This window comes from Triticum aestivum, chromosome 2A (genome assembly GCF_018294505.1).
Source record: "Triticum aestivum cultivar Chinese Spring chromosome 2A, IWGSC CS RefSeq v2.1, whole genome shotgun sequence".
NCBI classification, from domain to species: Eukaryota; Viridiplantae; Streptophyta; class Magnoliopsida; order Poales; family Poaceae; genus Triticum; species Triticum aestivum.
In genome coordinates this window covers 92,307,648-92,326,270 of record NC_057797.1, presented here as the reverse complement: position 1 = coordinate 92,326,270, position 18,623 = coordinate 92,307,648, and the positions used below count along the sequence as shown (strand labels likewise).

Sequence of the window (18,623 nt, the reverse complement as noted above, 5' to 3'; positions counted from 1 at the left end):
ACGTAAAGATCGATATATTGGACGACTATATTCGGACATCGGAAAGGTTCCGAGTGGTTCGGGTATTTTTCGGAGTACCGGGGAGTTACGGGAATACGGGGAAGAAGTATATGGGCCTTATTGGGCTTTAGGGGAGAGGGAGAGGCAGGCCGCGCGCCCCCCCATTCACTAGTCCGAATTGGACTAGGGGGAGGGGCGGCGCCCCCTCCTTCCTTCTCTTCCCTCTTCCTCTTCCTTGTCTCCTACTCCTACTACTTGGAAGGACTCCTAGTTGGACTAGGAAAGGGGGAATCCTACTCCCGGTGGGAGTAGGACTCCCCTAGGGCGTGCCATAGAGAGGGCCGGCCCTCCCCTCCTCCACTCCTTTATATATGGGGGCAGGGGGCACCCCATAGACACACAAGTTGATCTTCGTGATCGTTCTCTTAGCCGTGTGCGGTGCCCCCCTCCACCATACTCCTCGATAATATTGTAGCAGTGCTTAGGCGAAGCCCTGCGACGATAGAACATCAAGATCGTCACCACGCCGTCGTGCTGACGGAACTCTTCCCCGACACTTTGCTGGATCGGAGTCCGGGGATCGTCATCGAGCTGGACGTGTGCTAGAACTCAGAGGTGCCGTAGTTTCGGTGCTTGATCGGTCGGGTCATGAAGACGTACGACTACATCAACCGCGTTGTCATAACGCTTCTGCTATCGGTCTACGAGGGTACATAGACTACACTCTCCCCTCTCGTTGATATGCACCACCAAGATCTTGTGTGTGCGTAGGAATATTTTTGAAATTACTACGTTCCCCAACAGAAATATGATATAAACCCCATCTTTTTATCCTCAATGGCAACAATACAATACGTGTCGTTTCCCTTTCTGTCACTAGGATCGAGCACCGCAAGATTGAACCCAAAGTTAAGCACTTCTCCCATTGCAAGAAAGATCAATCTAGTAGGCCAAATCAAACCGATAATTCGAAGAGACTTGCAAAGATATCAAATCATGCATATAATAATTCAGAGAAGTAATATTCATAGATAATCAAGTTCAGAAACCCACAATTCATCGGATCTCGGCAAACACACCGCAAAAAGAGTTACATCGAATAGATCTCCAAGAAGATCGAGAACTTTGTATTGAGATCCAAAGAGAGATAAGAAGTCATCTAGCTAATACCTATGGACCCGAAGGTCAATGGTAAACTACTCACACATCATCGGAGAGGCTATGGTGTTGATGTAGAAGCCCTCCGTGATCGAATTCCCCTCCGACGGAGCGCCAGAAAAGGCCCAAGATGGGATCTCACGGGTACAGAAGGTTGCGCCGGTGGAAAAGGTGTTTCGTGGATCTCCTAGATGGTTTCGGGGTATGAGAGTATATATAGGTGAAAGAAGTAGGTCGGTGGAGCTGCGAGGGGCCCACGAGGGTGGGGGCGCGCCCTCCTGCCTCGTGGCTTCCTCGCTGCTTCCTTGATGTCCACTCCAAGTCTCCTAGATTGCGTTTCTTCCAAAAAAAGATCCTCGCGAAGGTTTTATTCCATTTGGATTTCGTTTGATATTCCTTTTCTGCAAAACACTGAAATAGGCAAAAAATAGCAATTTGCACTGGGCCTTCGGTTAATAGGTTAGTCCCAAAAATAATATAAAAGTGCATAGTAAAGCCCATTAAACATCCAAAACAGATAATATAATAGCATGGAACAATCAAAAATTATAGATACGTTGGAGACGTATCATTCCACGCCAACGTGGCCTCGCTCCTCGCCGCGCTCCCCTCCGCCGCCGCGCTGACGCTCCTCGCCGCGCTCCCCTCGGATCCTCATGCATGTGTGAAAATGTTGTGGCATGCGTAGACGCCCTTCTTGGGGTTGGGGGTTGTGCCCCCTTCCACAGACGGTAGCGCCGCCGTCACTTGGATGAGGGCAATCGTGCGGGTCGGGTCTAGCCGGAGGGAATCTAGTGGTGGGTTAGGTCCAGTCCGTGTTCGGGGATGTTTCTATGGGATGGCCTATCACAACCAGGTGGAAGAGTCCACTGGTCAAAGCCCATCCGGCGATAGTCGAAGGGCTAGATCTCTTGGTCAATGGGGCTAGGATTTAGTCCGGTCGGGTGGCCTTCTAGTAGTAGCTATGCCACTGAAACATCGCACAGGTCCAAATGCATGTCTGAAAGTGATGTGTCATGCGTAGACGCCCGTCTTGGGGCTCCGAGGTGCGGCCTCCCTCCATGGACGGCATTGCCATCGTCACTTCGAGGGGGAATTGTGCGCGTTGGGTAGAACCGAAGGGAATCTAGTGGTGGTTGGGTCTAGACCGTGTTCGGGGATGTTCCTATGGGCTGACCTATCGCAACCAAGTGGAAGAGTCCACTGGTCAAAGCCCATCCGACGATAGTCAAAGGGCTAGATCTCCTGGTCAACGGGGCTAGGGTTTAGTCCGGTCGGGTGGCATCCGGGTAGTAGCTATGCCACTGAAACATCACACGGGTCCAAATGCATTTCTAAAAGTGATGTGGCATACGTAGAAGCCCGTCTTGGGGCTCCGGGGTGCGGCCCGCCTCCACGGACGGCACTGCCGCCATCACTTCGAGGGAGAATCGTGCGCGTCGGGTAGAACCTGACGGAATCTAGTGGTGGGTTGGGTCTAGACCATGTTCGGGGATGTTCCTATGGGCTGACCTATCACAACCAGGTGGAAGAGTCCACTGGTCAAAGCCCATCCGACGATAGTCAAAGGGCTAGATCTCCTGGTCAACGAGGCTAGGGTTTAGTCTGGTCGAGTGGCCTTCGGGTAGTAGCTATGCCACCAAAACATCACACGGGTCCAAATGCATGTCTGAAAGTGATGTGGCATGCGTAGACGCCTGTCTTGGAGCTCCGGGGTGTGCCCCCCTCCACAGACGGCACTATCGCCGTCACTTGGCGGGGGGGATCGTGTGCGTCGGGTTGAGCCGGAGGGAATCTAGTTGTTGGTTGGGTCCAGACCGTGTTCGGGGATGTTTCTATGGGCTAACCTATCACAACCAGGTGGAAGAGTCCACTGGTCAAAGCCTGACCGGCGAAAGTCAAAGGGTTAGATCGCCTGGTCAACGGGGCTTCGTTGTGGTCTTCCGGGTACACAGGAAATAGGATCGGTCCTGTACCACCACACTGGTGTGCGAGCGTGATTCGCGACACGATAGCTTTCTTTCCCTTCCCCTGACGGAGAGGGACGGATTCAGGGGGGACGAGGGGGGCGAGACCCCCCCTAACAATCACGAGTTTCCTTAATAGCGATAAGTTTGTTGCTAATTTTTCTCGCTAGTTAACTTTTTTTGAGACAATCTCGCTAGTTAACTGCCCGTGACGTGCTTCGCCCCCCTATGCCAAAGCCCATGTACTTTTGCCAAATGTGATTGCAAGCCAGAGGCCCAAATCCCAGGAAGAGAAAAAAGGAAAGTGAGCTTGTAACTTCCTACATTGAGATAGGTCCCCCCCCCCCCCGCGGCTCCCGTGTCGTCCCCCGGGGGCGACTAGGGTTTCCCCCCGACGCCGCCACCCCCTCCAGCATCTCCTCCCCTTGCCGCCACCTGAGGGACGCCCGGCAAGCCGCAGCGGCCGCCGATGAAGGTGGCGGCGAGGTCCCTCGTCGCTTCGTCCCCCTCGCGAAGGACCACGAACTCCGGGGCGGCGGCCCCGGTCGGCGCGGCAGCGCGGCCTCTGCGACAGGCGGCGTGCGCGAGACGTGGCGGCCGACCTCCTTGGCTGCTTGGGCGGCGCGGAGCCAGCGGGGGGTGGTCGTGGCGCGGATTTCTTCCGATCCAGATCTGAAGGTCGGGCTGTTTCCTCCTCCTCTGCTCACTCCTCCCCTCCGGTTGTCCGCTCTGCAGCTTTGGCTGCCAGTTCCGGTGCTGGCGGTGTGCTGGTGGCATAGTCTGAGTCCGGGGGAAACCCTTGGTAGGCTCTCCAACCACGGCGGTGATGGCGCGTGCGCGCATCGCCTTTCTCCTTCGAGGCACCGCTGAGGACTCCCCTATCCATCCCCGTCCCAGATCCCGGGTGAAAACCCAAAACTCGTCTCGGGTTGGGCGGTGGCGGCGCCCTGCGCGTCGTTCCCTCCTTGGAGGCACCGCCTTGGGTCGTCTGGTTCTTCGGGTGAGTGGCGCCGGGGTAGGAGAGCGCCCGTCGGCTGCGAGTCCAAGCAGAGGCTTCTCCAAGCTTCGCCCTTGGGTCTTTTCAGCTGGTTTCTTCGACAATCCCCCCAGCGGCTTTCCTTCTGTTCTCGATGCCCGGGCGGGTGGCAGTGCAGCTAGTGGTGTGAGCCTACGGCGTGGTGAGAACCGTGAGCTATGCCTGTTCTGGGTTACGACCGGCACATGTCTGTGCTCTCGCGTGAGCGCCCAACGACCCGACGGTGCGACGCCTTCGAGCCTAGGCGAGAAGATTGGGGTCTTCTTCGGCGTTGGAAGACAGGTTGCGGGGTCCCAATCCCATGATCCGGCTGCTCTCAGTGCTTGCAGGCCTTGGGCTGATCCCCGAGGTTACTCTGCTTTCCTGCTCTTGGTGTCGATGTGCAGCAGGCTTCAACATTACTTGCAGATCTTTCATGTCTTTTCCTTTATGTGCAGTAGTGTGCGTTGCGTTGTAAGATGCTCAGTCAGCTTCCTTGTATCTTTTGGTCACTCTTGCTTGGTGGCCTTGTGTAATCCTGGCCGGTTGATGGCTTTGTTAATTCAAAGTCGGGCTCCCCTTGAGCCTTCGTTCTAAAAAAAAGGAAAGTAGCCCACTATGAAAGAGACACGCCAGGAAGCAAATCAGCCGTTCATGTCTCCTCTAATCTAAACCTAATTGCTTGGTTCCAACCTGCTAAAAAATGAAACTGCTCCTGCGATGAGCCTGCCGCCGACCATCTGCTAGATCTTCTATAAAATCTCTCCGTCGAGAAGGGAAGAGGACAGTGGCGCGCCGTTGTCGATCCAACAGCGTTATCTTGCCGGCCGGGCGCACCACGCACGGAAGAGCAACCAAACGGGAAAAAAGGTTAGTCTTTATTTTTTAGAATTAGATTAGGTTGTCTTTCAAACCGTAGAAGGTGTCAATTAGCTCACACGATCTGCTCTGAAATTCCTAATATCGCCACCACTGCCCCCTTGTTGCCATCAGCCACCACCAGGAAACACTATTATTTGTGATCGTTCTACTATCTCCTCTGCATCCAAGCTCGAGCAAATGGTGATACTGTGATGGCCGTTGTTGATCTCTGTCGCCGGTTTGCCATAAGCGCGCGCCATCTTCCATATGGCAACAATGGATCGATTCTTGAGGTATAAACGTAGTAGTTTTTACATTAACATATTATTAATATGGCCTGATACGGCAATCCCTAATGCTTTAGTTAGCATTTGTAGTTACATGTGTTTACTTGGTGATAGATAGAAAGAATATAACACATTCCACTTTTCAAACCATTTCCTTGAAGTTTGAACACTTTGCACTGAAAATCAGAATTCAACTTGCTAACCATATGATTATATAGGTAATTCTAGAGCTGAATTTACACCAACAGTTGCAAGACATGTGTTATTTTCTCATACATCAATTATTATACTTGTGCTATTGCAAAATATACAATGTGATTTTATATGAGACGATATATATACTAAGTGTGTGATAGTTATGTCTCCCCCCCCCCCCCCCCCCCCATGTTCAAATCTTGGCTCCGTCCCTGCCGACGGATGCTATAGCTCCATTCATGGCTGCTGCTGTGTGGTGCGCAACGTACTGTCAAGGATCACTCCCGCGCCGCCCCGCCTTCCACGGAACCACTCCCCACCGCCGGTCGTCCGCCGCCCCGGCCATCCCTCTAGGCCCGTTGCACAGAGCTTTTTCTCCCGTGAATCCCCACGCCACCACCCCACCACCGCGCCCCACCACCGCCCTCACCTTGAACCCTAAGATAGATACTGGGTAGCCTCTCTGCCGAGCCCCCTCCGCAGCGGCTGGTTCTTCCTTCCCTCCGATGAAAAATCGACTGACTCAAAGTCAGATCAGGACTGAAGTGTAGCTAAACTGCTAGCTGCTTCTGTTTCAAACGCACATGCACTACATCTCAATCTTCGATTAGTTACCTACATACTCTTCGCGCTTTTTTTAACCTAACTAAGCATCATTACATTTCTTGACTTAGGGCCAGTTCTTTCGGGCGGCTTAAAAAATAAGCTGCCTCTCCCCAGCTTAAAAAATAAGCCGCTCCTAAAATTTGTTGAGGCTTCTAAATTAGTTATCCCATAACTAGTTCATAAGCCCCAATAAATAACAGAAACGGCTTATAAGAAAAGGTAGGGAGTAGGCGGCTTATTTTTTAAGCTGCCAAAAGAACTGGCCCGTCAATGATGGTGTGGACGAACTTTGTGTGATGGATGTGAGTGGTGAAAGCTGTATTGGACGTATTTGTTCCGCACAACACTTACACATGCACCGATGATTTCCGTGTGCACGAGCACGGCGGCGCCGTCATACTCGTCCCCGCAAGTCGTTCCTCTGCAACCACATACACTAGATGCGGAGCTCATGGAGCTGGCAGTACAAGGCGGCGAACGTCGATCGGGCTCAGTCCACTAGCCATGTATCCCAATGAAATAATACTACTAGCCATGTATCTTTTTATTTTGATTGATTTTTTGAGGTAGCTACGTGCTTATTTCAAGCGGTAACTAGCCATGTATCGAAATGCAAAAAAACAACATCTGAAATTTTTGTGCACCAATTTTTGGTCGGAGCAAAATTATATATGATGTTTTCTTATAATACACACGCAAAATTATATATTGGTCTCATGTTTTTGGTACCGGTCCCATCTCTGTTTGATACTTTTCAGTACTTCTATTTGGGTAACTCCTATTTTTGCACTACTCGATTAATTTCGTTTCGGTAACTCCTACTGTTACGTGAGGATGAAGATCACCACAGATTACATCTGAGCTGAAGTATTCATTTTTTTCACGGGACAGAACTGAAGCAATCATTGTAACAGTCGGACTTCATCGCATGTTCGTCACGAAATAATAGTCGAACCGTGCACATCATCCAAGCGTACAACGACACATAGTATGAGTGGCAAAGTTGAAAAAGTTTGCTTGCTGCCAGACCGATAGTAGCATCGATCGAAGAAGCGAGCGAACCCATCGGTCGTTTAGTGCTGATTGCTGAATCGTTCATGGCAAAGGCTGGCTGTGATGGACCGAATTGGTGCAAAGAGTTTGGTGGCCTTGTGCAGCAATATCCGGAGGTAGCAAAGGGGCGGGCTTCCCTTTTCTTTCTTGGTAAAAGAGGCTCACAGTCACATGTCACGGGCATCAGTCAGTCGCTCGACGGTGGTACTACAGCTAGCTAGCATCCATGCATATGCATTTCAATTGCATTGTATCCATGCTTGGTCCACCATTTGCCTTTGCGCCGCAAGTACGTACTCCTAGCTAAGCTAGCTCACGCCTCCAAAAAAAAGAGAAAAAAAAAAGCTAAGCTAGCTCTCCATCATTCCATGCACATGAGTCACATAACCACACTCGGAGTACATGCGCGATTGCGCGCTGGAGATGGACGGTGAGGTGATATATCGACCATATACAGAAGAGACTGACAATCCAGCAGCAGCAGCAGCAAACATGGCACAAAGCGCAACTGTAAAACAGGTCTTGCTTGCCATTTAGTTATCGCCAAATTAAGAAGATCGACGGAGAAACAAACTCACCGGCCGTACATGCATGGCTATAGAAACTCTAGATCGAGTATGTGGTAGCAGTAGAGACCATGCAATGCCTGCTGCTCAAGCATGCATACCGTACCAATACATACCATGCCTGCTGCTAATTAATCAGCTCCATTACAACTAATATAGAAGCTCAGATCGAATGACCAGACGCACGCGGACGCAACACTGCACACTTATTTTGCACACCTCCAGCCAGGGAAGGCTCGATCGATCTGGACCCGGCGGATCCTGACCTCAGACCGCGGCGTCGCCTGCGCCTTCCGCTCCCTGCTGCTCCAGGTCGCCGGCCATGCAAGCCCGGATCTTGTCGGCGATGATATGGGCGATGAGGCCGAGGATCCCCATGGTGCCCAGGAGAGCGGGGATGGCCACCACGCCGCAAACAAAGCCCTCGAGAAAACCCTCATCGTATGGACTCATGGCCACCACGCCGATGAGGCTTAATTACGTGGTAGAGTTGGAAGAGGACGGCCGGGGTGGGTCACTTATAAAGAGAGACGTTGCAAGCTAGCCTCCTTCGATCCCTGTCCCTTTCTGCTGCTGCTGAATTTTTCTCCATTCACCGTACGTAAGCGCGTAGGGGTGAAAAAAACGAACGGTGCATGCACGCGACGCGCCAATTTCTTTTCTTCTCTTATGAGGCCAGCAGCACATGCGCGAGACGCAACCGTACGTCCCAAAATGGGAAAAACGCGTCGCTCGGCACGCAGCGATTTAGTTAAAGTCCGGTCGGGCCGTCGCCATCGCTCGTCTGTGTATCGTCAATGGCGAGCTGTCCTCGACCCAGAGTAGGAGTATTTCACGACTCGACGTGCTTGGAAAACGGGGTTGCAAGCGCGCACCAGTCTTATTTCGTGAAAGAATTCATTTCACCTTATCTAGTAGGAGTACGTAGTACATCGTTGGTGTTGGTGCACTACTGCATGCATGCATGCAGTGCGTACGCTTTTCTTTTTCTTATTTCCAATGTGAGTCGCGACGTGTCTAGACATCACATGCATCAGCTTGCAGCGATCGCCCTCTCCCTCCTCCTCCTCGTCGCCGCGGCGCCGGCCGCCGTCACCTGTAGCGAGGAGCTTGCTGCAGTGCTCCAGTGCCACCCGGCGCCGGCGCTCACGGACGGCGCGGCGTTCCGCGCCACCGTCCTGCCCCTCCTCGCCGCCCTCCCCTCCGCCGCCGCGCCGACGCGCTTCGCCTCCCTGCATTCCGACGGCGCGTTCGCCCGGGGGTTCTGCTTCGGCGACTCCGCCACGCCGCCTTCAGACTCCGACTGCGTCCGCTGCCTGTCCGACGCCGCCAGGAACCTCACCGCCGGCTGCGGCGCCACCAGCCGTCGCGCCGGCATCTTGAGCCAGGGCTGCTCGCTCTCGTACGCCGACACCAACTTTTCCTCGCCCGGCCAGGACGCCTTCCGAGCGCGCTTCCACCTGGCGCTCCCGAGCGACGCCGCCGCCCCTGCTTCTGACTCTGAGACCAGCGCCGGGGTCCTCTACTCCGCCGGCCTGCACGCCGAGCTCGTCGCCATGGCGCAGCTCATGGCGCAGCGCGCGGCCGGAAGGCTCTCCAAGCCGGTGATGCCAGCCAGCACGAGGGTGGTTCACAAAACCATCGTCGAGAAAGGCTGCGGCTGCGGCTGCGACTTCGCCATCGTGAGCAGCACGGTCCGCGTGCGGGTGCAGTGCGCCGGCGACCTCACGGCGGCGGACTGCGCCGGGTGCCTGCAGGACTCGGCGCAGGCCGTGGGCTGGGACCTCGACGCGGCCCGCGGCGGCCGCGGTGGCGCGGCGGCCGCGGTGGCGCGGCGGCCGCGGTGGTGGGTTTCAACTGCCACGTTCGGTTCGATGTCTCCACCGCAGCGACCAGAGTGATGACCCCAGCGACCACAGCGGCCGTGAGTTCTCGATCCTACTAATGGCCTAGGATCTTTCTTTCCTTTTCCTTTCATTCAAAACCGAGTGGCACTGACACACAACAAATTTTGGTTTCCACACAGTTCTCCGTGTAGGCCTTCTAGCTTTGATCATAGCCAACTTCATTCTGATAGTAGCCAACTACTGCACTCCTTCTCGCCGTTGCCGGTGAAGAGAACACAACACCGGCAGGTACTCTTTTTCTTTTTTTCTTTTTTTCGTTTTTGCTTTTGCTATATTTCTTTACTCATGCACAAGGGGGAAAATGCAACAAAATCGTAGCATATTCCAGTTTTGTCACATACATACTCATGCATGTTGGCCACTCTCGATTGTGCATGGAGTATCTTCTTAATAATCTCCAGACGGTCGGTGACAAAGATGATGAGAAGCGAGAACAGGCTACAGCAATCCGCAAAATAAGAAGTTCAAGAGTGTGGCGCTTCATGTTACTAGTAAGCGTGCACGTGCAATGCACGTATAACCGTGAGAAGAAGAAAAATCTCCTGTGTAAGCATATTTTTTACATGTACGTAATACATAGTATATGGATTCTGTAAAGAGGAAGTTAAGTACTTCCAGGGAATGGACTCTAGCATGTAGTATTGCTAATTAACATCTCCTTGTAAACGATATGAGCATTATTTAAGGAATAAGTCTAATTTAGATTAAAAAAATTAACATGGTGAAAAATTATATTTGTTATCCGACTGATATTGTAAAAGACTTGTCGACTTACATGGAGCAGGGCGGCATAGAAACAAACATAGTTATGGCTAGTTTTTTGCTATTCATAAATATTTTCCGCGGCTTCTGGTGAAGAATGAAGTCCGTAAACCGGTGAAAATAAAAATAATAGGAGAGTGGTGATTTTGCCATAGAGCGTTTCTTTCCTAGTAAGCTCTGGCACAAACTGCGGCCCAGAAATTCATCTCATTTATATTTGGTTAGTTTTGCAGACATATAATTCATCTCATTCTTATTTGGTTAGCTTTGCACACATGTAGCCAATTCATGCACAAATGCCGGTGGTGAGGAATATAGGAAATACATAAATAAAAGCATATCACCATATCACGTATCATTTGAAAACTGCATTATCTAATTGAACTACAAGATATAACCGTAGTGGGACTTTTGCCAAAATGACATATATGAGCCATCATCTCATCTCACAAAACCTCGAAACTTCAAAAATTATATCTAACCATAACAAATTTATCGTTTGAAAATGGGTTGTGATATTTGGCACACGTGTGCCATATAAGCAAAACTACCACACTTCTACCTTTTTCATTTTAAAGTACCACATGATCCCTTGTCCTTTGACCTCGCCTCCTCCCAAACGACCCCGCAGGCTCGCCCGAGAAACTTGCTTCTCCCGCACATCTCGAGTGCCCACCCCCGAGAAAAATGTCACTTCTTCACGTCTACCACATGATTTCTCCTCGGGACAAAGTTACCATGGTATTTGTATGCAAGTTATCAGGCCTGTGTTGCATAACTTACCGTGCTATTTACATAGAACGTACCATGTACTATGCTTCAACAACTACACCCCTTCAAAGTTACCACTGTGTTTTGTACACAAGTTATAAGGTTTTCAATGTGTAAAATACCGTGGTACTTACACATAAGTTATCAAGGTATATGTACATCAACGTCCCCCCGGTCAAAGTTACCATGGGGGATTGTACATGAGTTACCGGGTCTACAGTTCGTATATTTCATGGTACTTGCACCTAAAAACCTGGGTGTGTTTCGGTAGCTTTTTCCATAGGTCAAAAATTACCATTGTGTTTTTGCATAACTTATCACGCCTATAGCACGTGTGCCCCTCATGACACTAAACATTATGTGACTTTTTCGTGGCACGCCATGTGTTGTGTTCATCCAAGAGGCCCACGCGCTATGCGAGTGTATGTTTTTAACAACTTATTTTCCTTTGATAAAAGAGTTACCATCATGTTTATATTGCAAGTTATCGGTTATGCGGTGCTTATATTATCATGTTATTTACACAAAAATTATTGTGGATGTTTTGAACAACTTTTTCCCGGAACAAAAAGTTATTATGGTGATTCTAGGTAACCTATCAAGCCCGTAGTGCTTAAAATATCATGCTATTTACACAAAATTTATCAGGGATATGTTTCAGCAACAAATCCCCCCCCCCCCCACAGGTCAAAAACTTATCATGGTGTTTAGTTATCGTAGTGCATATGTTTTCATGCTATATACACATAAAAATGCCAGGGGAGGGAGGTATACTGCCGTGCTATTTACACAGAAGATATCGGAGTATCTTTTCAAAAAAAAATCCCTACGATTAAAGTTACTACCATGGTGTTTCTACCTCATTTATCATATGTGCATCTATTTACACATAAATTATCTGGTATCTTTTCACATTTGTCTTTCCAATGGTTAAAGTTACCACGATTTTTGTATCTAAATTATCAGGTCTATGGCGTGAATGTTATCGTGCTATTTACAGAAATTACCGAGGGACGGGTTCAACAAATTTATTCTCAATGATCAAAGTTACCACGATGCTTGAAACAAAAAGTTTTTCAGTGCTAACATATTAAAGGCAAAACATGTCAAAAACAGTATTTCCCTTAGCTTGTTCAACAATGAGTGTCATAGGTGAAGTGGTTAGCTCCCTTTGTTGATTACCTGCAGACCAAAGATCAAATCCTAGTTCAAGCATTATTTTTGCTGAAAATCGTGCAGGAAAGGAAGAAGATCGGGAGGGAACTGATGGCGCTCGATGTGTGTGGCAGTTTCACAATCTCCCACACGGTTGTCATATACATATTTCGTTTGAAAATTGTACTATTGATTTGATTGAACCACAAAAACTGCGAGTAGTAGGATGCTACTGGATTTATAAAATCGGCACGACACTCCTCCAACATTATGATGCTCCATAGCCCGTAGGCATAAACACCTTTTACTTTTGTTTCATCTTTCATATCCCTCGCATGAATGATGAACCTGCATATATTATACTTTTGAGAGATGCTCGAAAATAAAGGAAACAGGAAATCTTCAATATTGTTGTCGACGTCATGACTCGTCGGTGAACACATGCCATGGCCAATCCAGTTCTGGTATGAATTCATAGTTCACACTTTTCCCTACAATCCTAAGTCAGAAACAGACAAAATAAGGAACTAACTGGAGCTTGTGCCTGATTCTATTTACCCAAAGTAGCAGAGCAAATAAAATGAATACAACATGAGAGAGAGAAAAATATATACCCAAGCTTGCACTTATTTAATGTATATTGAGGTGCTAGACATTACACAAAAAGTTGTCCAACAAAATACCATAGAAAGGTTGTCACTGTAATACTGAAAGCAATAGCCAAAGATCACTGTATAGTTCTTTCAGAGAAATAAAATGGCGAGCTCGCTTCACCACCCAATCTAAATGCATGCGTCTCAATCCGAATTGCTACATGATCAGGTAATTTTGCATGTAACCTTAGTTGTCCAGAACACAGGGGCTCATGCCTACATGATCACCATAACTGGAGTTTTCTCAGTTTTCTTTTTGGTAATAAATGTTAGATGCTGAAAGGAGTAAGTCATCCTAGTGTTACGGCCTCTAGGGCATTTAAATTTGGTCTCAGTTAAGAAGATTAGTCCAAAATGACGCATCATCAGTATTCCCCATCAGATTTCAAGTAGTACTCTTGAATTAGTTTACACCAAAAAGTACTATAGCACAGTATGGATTGGATTCTCTTTTCATTTTGAAATTAAACTGTGATCAGCATATATGAAAAGTAAGTTCAAACAGCTGAACAAAAAGTCGATTTTTCTTTGCAAAATTGCTAAAGTAAGTTTCTAGCAGTGCACCTAGACTCTGAATCAAACTAAGAGCCAATAGTTAATTAGCACCACCACCATTTATTATGAAAAAAGTACCACCATATGGATATGCCTGCTCTTCTAATTCTATTTGAGCACATCATCTTACCATCCACACTCCAAACACACCAAAACAGACTCTAAATTAAACTAATGTCGATGAGCATGAAGAACACCTCACCGTGGAGGAGGGCCGCCTGCATCGTGAGTTGCGCAGCGCGGTGGGCGGGTGATCTGCACCGCAGAGGAGTTGGACTCGGCGGCCTGCAAATGTAGCGGAGGAGGCTAGCATACACAGCCTGGGACACTTAGTAGAATCAAATGGATCTGCGTCTAGTTGGTTAGTCTTCTGCAACGAAAAGATGAACTGGATTGTTAGAAATCATGTGAAAATGCTTACGCACCAAATCCTAACGAAAATTGCAAGACTATTGAAAGTACACAAAACCCAGTATCACACCTCAGTTCAACATGAGAAGTAAATTAGCACAGTTGATCCGACGGACATTAGAATAAATACATACACAAAATCCAGTTTCAGAATTGCAACATATGAACTTAACAGGAATTTCAGTCGCAGCACTTAGAATTAAGTTTTCGGCAGTTCGGCACAGGGCGTATCAAATAAAAACACACAAGATTTGAAATTTCCTTTGTCAGAACAGCAAGAAAGGAATAGGGATCCCAAAGGAATATACCAGCGAGGTCTGAGATGAAGGGGTGGCTGGGCCATCCAGTGGTGTTGCTCACGACATCAAGCAGCTACAGTCGTGCGCCACACGGGAGGCTGACTGAATGGCAGAAGCGTGCGCTCACCAGATGGTTGACCAGGACAACCTTGGCGCCCTTCCCCATGAGGAACTTGATGGACGGCATGGAGGCGCGGATGCGGTTGTCACCAGTGATGTTCAGGCCGTCGTCCAGCAGAACGTTCAGATCGGCACTAAGGAACACCTTCTCCCCCCTGAGGCCCTTGTCACCCAGGGTGCCTGCGCACCTCTTGGTCGCCATTTCCTCCTCGGTCTCCCCTTCCCCTGCACCAAATCTGACTCTGTAAACATCATAATAGTCCGCAGAGGAACCAGATTCAGACCATTGGAGATTTACCATGCAAGAGATCGATCGGGTTAATGGCAATTGAACATCACATTCTTCCATTCGAAAGTAGGTTCATGAATCCTTGTGATGATTTTGTGGGTGTTCTCTACCACACTGAATTCAAAATCTGCAAAAATAGAAAGGAACAAATTTTAAGCTGCGGGTGTGTAAGTGTAACTGAAGAACCTCGTCTTATGACGGAGGGATCACTCCTCGGCAGGAGGCTTCTCCGCCTGCACCATGGATTCCTGCCGCAAGTGGCGGAACACGGTGAGGACGGTAGGAAGGGAGCAACATCGCCATGGCCTCGACGCACTCCCTTAAGCTTGTGACTCCCATCATGGTGGAGATCGTGAAGCCGGCAACGTCGCAGGGGAAGCGGAGATGCGTTGAGAGGAGGATCTGGGAGGTTGCGGCTTGCAAGGCTTATGGTAGGGACCGCGAGGCGGGGAGAGGATTGTGGAGGAGGAGTGATGCACCTGGTGCCGCGCGGAGGAATGCCAATAACTGCTCCATCGCCGGTCGATTGGATCTACGGCGGCACGACTGATGTCCATCGCCTGAAACTTCTTCCCGAGCTGTGTTGCCCAATAATGCTAGAGTCACGGACAATCATCGGCGTTTTACGAGGCTTACTTCTAAACAAATCTCTCTGCCCCTCCTGATTTTCAGGGGCTGTGGGGCCTTCCCCTCCTAATATGCAATTCTACTGGTCCACCTCATCTAGCCCGTGAACCCCGTATTAAAATCCCCCGTTGATGTAGCATTACTCCTGTGTTGCCTCTGCGTGGTAGCGCTCGAAGAGGGGAGGCCCTGCGGCAGTGCGGCTTGGTGCATGTCGGGGGCGGCTGACTCTGGCCTCCTCCTCCTCCTCCTCGGCCGCCGCGGCCGCCGTAGTTGCTACGCTCACCGCAGGCCGCCATAGTTGTTGCCGCCGCCGTAATTGTTGTCGCCCTGGTGATATCGCCCGTCCTCGGCCACGGCCACCGTCTTCGTAGCCCCATTGGCACGCACGCTCTCTTCCGTCGCCGCTATCACCGCCTCCATGGTGGGCAAGGTTGTTGCGGATCCATTCTTTTCGATGTGGGGCCAAAGAAAAATGGGTCGAGGAGCCACGATTCCAGTGGAATCAATCCGGAAATCCGGAGCTGCGGGCGTGGATCGGGGATGGAAATTGACAGACCATGAAGCGTCTGCTCGGCAGAACACCCAATCCGGGACGTTGATTTGCGTGGCAGATCATTAGCGTAATATCAACGTAGGATCTACTTAAGTTGATTTCATCGGAAGGCTTTGGTTATCCCGTATACAGTTTGTTATGCGGAATTAGGAGAATTTACGTTTGCTTTTTTAATAATAGTGTAGATGTAGATTTTCGCCACCGTTTCCTTTTCTGTTCACCGGTTAATCAGTAGTGTTCGAGAACAGTGTATGTGGATGGTCCATCGGTAGGTGCATGCATGACTGCCTACTCCTGTGTTGTTTTCGTCTAGCTATATATGCATGTCGTACTAAGTTGTGGTAGAATTGATTAATAATCAGGCACCCCAATTTGGACAAGTGTTAACTTCTCATTTTATAGTTGATGAGGTGTTAACTTGCCTGCACGTACGAGCTGTTTACTAGTAATAAACTGTTGATGTGAGCAGCAGCATGCATCTCCGGACGAGCAGCAGCAGCATGCAGTGCGTGTCCACATGAACCGCCATAAATGTACCGAGCAATCGTCAGCTTGGTAGACTTCGTGCGCAATATCAACCATCACTGTAATTCAACTACAGGAAAACATCACTGATCATTTTTTTTTGTATTTAGAACCATGTACTTCACATAAATTAACCTGCTCTCAACCTCTGGCCCTCCCGTCATTTATATTTCATGTATGTCGTAGTTGTGTAGTCGTGCGTGGTTGTCTTTGTTTGTGTCGGTGTGGAGTTGTGCTACACTCGTTGTTCGCAGCGAGAGGTAGAGGTGGTTGTATGGCTGTATTTCTCTCCTTCTATAAAGCTAAGGTACGCAATTTGCGTACTCTCGAAAAAAAAATTGTTCACACTTCGCCAAACAGTCTTTTTATATAAAGCACAAATGGTCAAATAGATACAAGGGCTATTTTGTTCAAAGTCAGAAAGGGTATAATTTTGAACTGTTTCTACCATCGATATGTAACATCAGATACCGTATCGATAGGTTTTAGTAAACAGTTTTCATTTTATTTTTTTATTGAACTTTTCTGCATCTTATGTGCCATGTGTTGGAGCAACTCGCAGCGGACGCTATGCTCATATTGCAATCGATGAATGTGCACTCCGACTTATCTTACCTATGAAAGAACGAAAGGTTCGACCAGGGGAGTGAATCTGCGACTACACATTTTTAATTTAGGGATTCCAAATCCAACAGAGAGCATATCAGACAAAGTGGCTTATCCTTTTTACTTGGCATGAATCCCCACTCTTCGGCATTCGCCAAAGCCCCTATTAATAATATGCTTTTATTGGGACACAAAGATAGAAATGTAGGATGACATTTAAATACACTGTCTTTTTTAATTTATCTTTTTTTCTTTGGGGTCTCCAACATATTTATACTTCAATTCCTTGGGACTAATACTTGTTAATATACTCATGAATATTTTTTGTCCCCTAATCATGTGTCATTATCACCAAAACATAGTTAGAGGCAAAGACATCGTTTCACCCACTTCCATTCTCAACAACACAGACGCGGCAATGATGCCAAGGAAATCGTAAAATCACTAGAAGGCGGAAGGAAAATATTCTTTATAATGTTAAATAATAATAGATTTCACCCACTTCAGGAAATTTGATGCCATTGAAGTGAAATTTTAGATGCATGTACACTGTCGGAATCGGGGCTCCGGGGACCCAACAAGGTTCGAACTCTGGGGATCGCTGGTTCCTTCGGCCTACTCAACCTCTCTGCTTCGCGGCCTCATGGCGACACTCCGGCGTGCTCGAGCTACGGAAGAAGAACGATGAACACGGCAATTTACCCAGGTTCGGGCCACCTTACGATGTAAGACCCTACTCCTGCTTGGTTGGGATTGCTTGAGGATGAGAGATAGTATAAAGGTGGGTTCTGGCTAGCTAGGGTTTGATTTTCTCCTATGGCGCCAGCTTGCCCTACTTATACTGGCCTTGGTCCTCTTCCCCCGAAAACACAAGGCAAAATGGGTTGCCACAACGGCTAGTTTGAAGGGGGACAAGACTACAGCTTATCCTGACAAAAGTAGTCTTCGCCTGTTAAAGCCTCCTGCCGTGACGAGCTGGTGGGCTCGGGGATGACCTCTGTCCTGGTGAGCCCCCAGCCTTGGTCTTCTTGCACCAAACAGGAAACATTTGGAAATTGCTTTGGGAACCGGCGAGCTGGCCTGCTCCCTTAGCACAAAAGAGGAAAGCATCCTTGTCTGTGTCTGCTGGCACGGCTCCTGGCGCCACTCGATGTGGCTCGCGTCACCCACGTGCGGCGCGAGGCGGGGCTTAGCAACCCTCGACATGTCCGCCCCGCGAGGGACCTCGGGAGGCCACCTTGCGAGAAGGCCTCGGGGAGCTCCTGACGACGCTTGCTGACGTGCGCCTTGCAAGGCGGGGGCCCTCACGAGGGTCTTGCTCATGAAGTCCAATGGTGGGCCGTGCTAGGCCCATGGCATGCGCCACGTCCTGGGCCGCAGGCAGACGGGCCTGGGTACCCCCAATCTCAGGGCCCAACATACACTTTGATAAGCACACGTACAAGCCAGCTATAACTCAAAAATAAAAATTTGCATGTCGTCCTCACTCAAGGAAAAATTACCCCCATAGACTACCTAAAACCACCCACGAAAATCGTCTTGTCCCTTAGAGCATCTCCAGCCGTTGGCCCCCCAAGGGATGTCTAAAAGCGCCGCCTAGGAGTGAGCTAGCGCAAAAAATGGCCCTGGGGACGAGTCGGTCCCCAGCCGTCGACCCCCAGGGCCGCCCCCAGGCGCATATT

At 49.2% G+C, this 18,623-nt stretch overlaps 1 long non-coding RNA gene across 3 annotated transcripts; it reads right to left on the bottom strand.

The window, feature by feature from the left end:
• Nucleotides 1-11,910: 11,910 nt before the first annotated feature.
• LOC123184884 (uncharacterized) lies at nucleotides 11,911-15,663 on the bottom strand. 3 transcript variants are annotated; one of them, XR_006493108.1, is made up of 5 exons: nucleotides 15,110-15,663; nucleotides 14,640-14,757; nucleotides 14,231-14,566; nucleotides 13,714-13,881; nucleotides 11,911-12,651 (listed from the first exon to the last, which is right to left on the bottom strand). It is a non-coding gene; the product is annotated as an uncharacterized lncRNA (long non-coding RNA). The 3 variants fall into 3 exon arrangements; XR_006493109.1 differs by having other exon boundaries at nucleotides 11,911-12,802; nucleotides 14,640-15,663; XR_006493107.1 differs by having other exon boundaries at nucleotides 14,640-15,662.
• Between the last annotated feature and the right edge of the window lie 2,960 nt (nucleotides 15,664-18,623).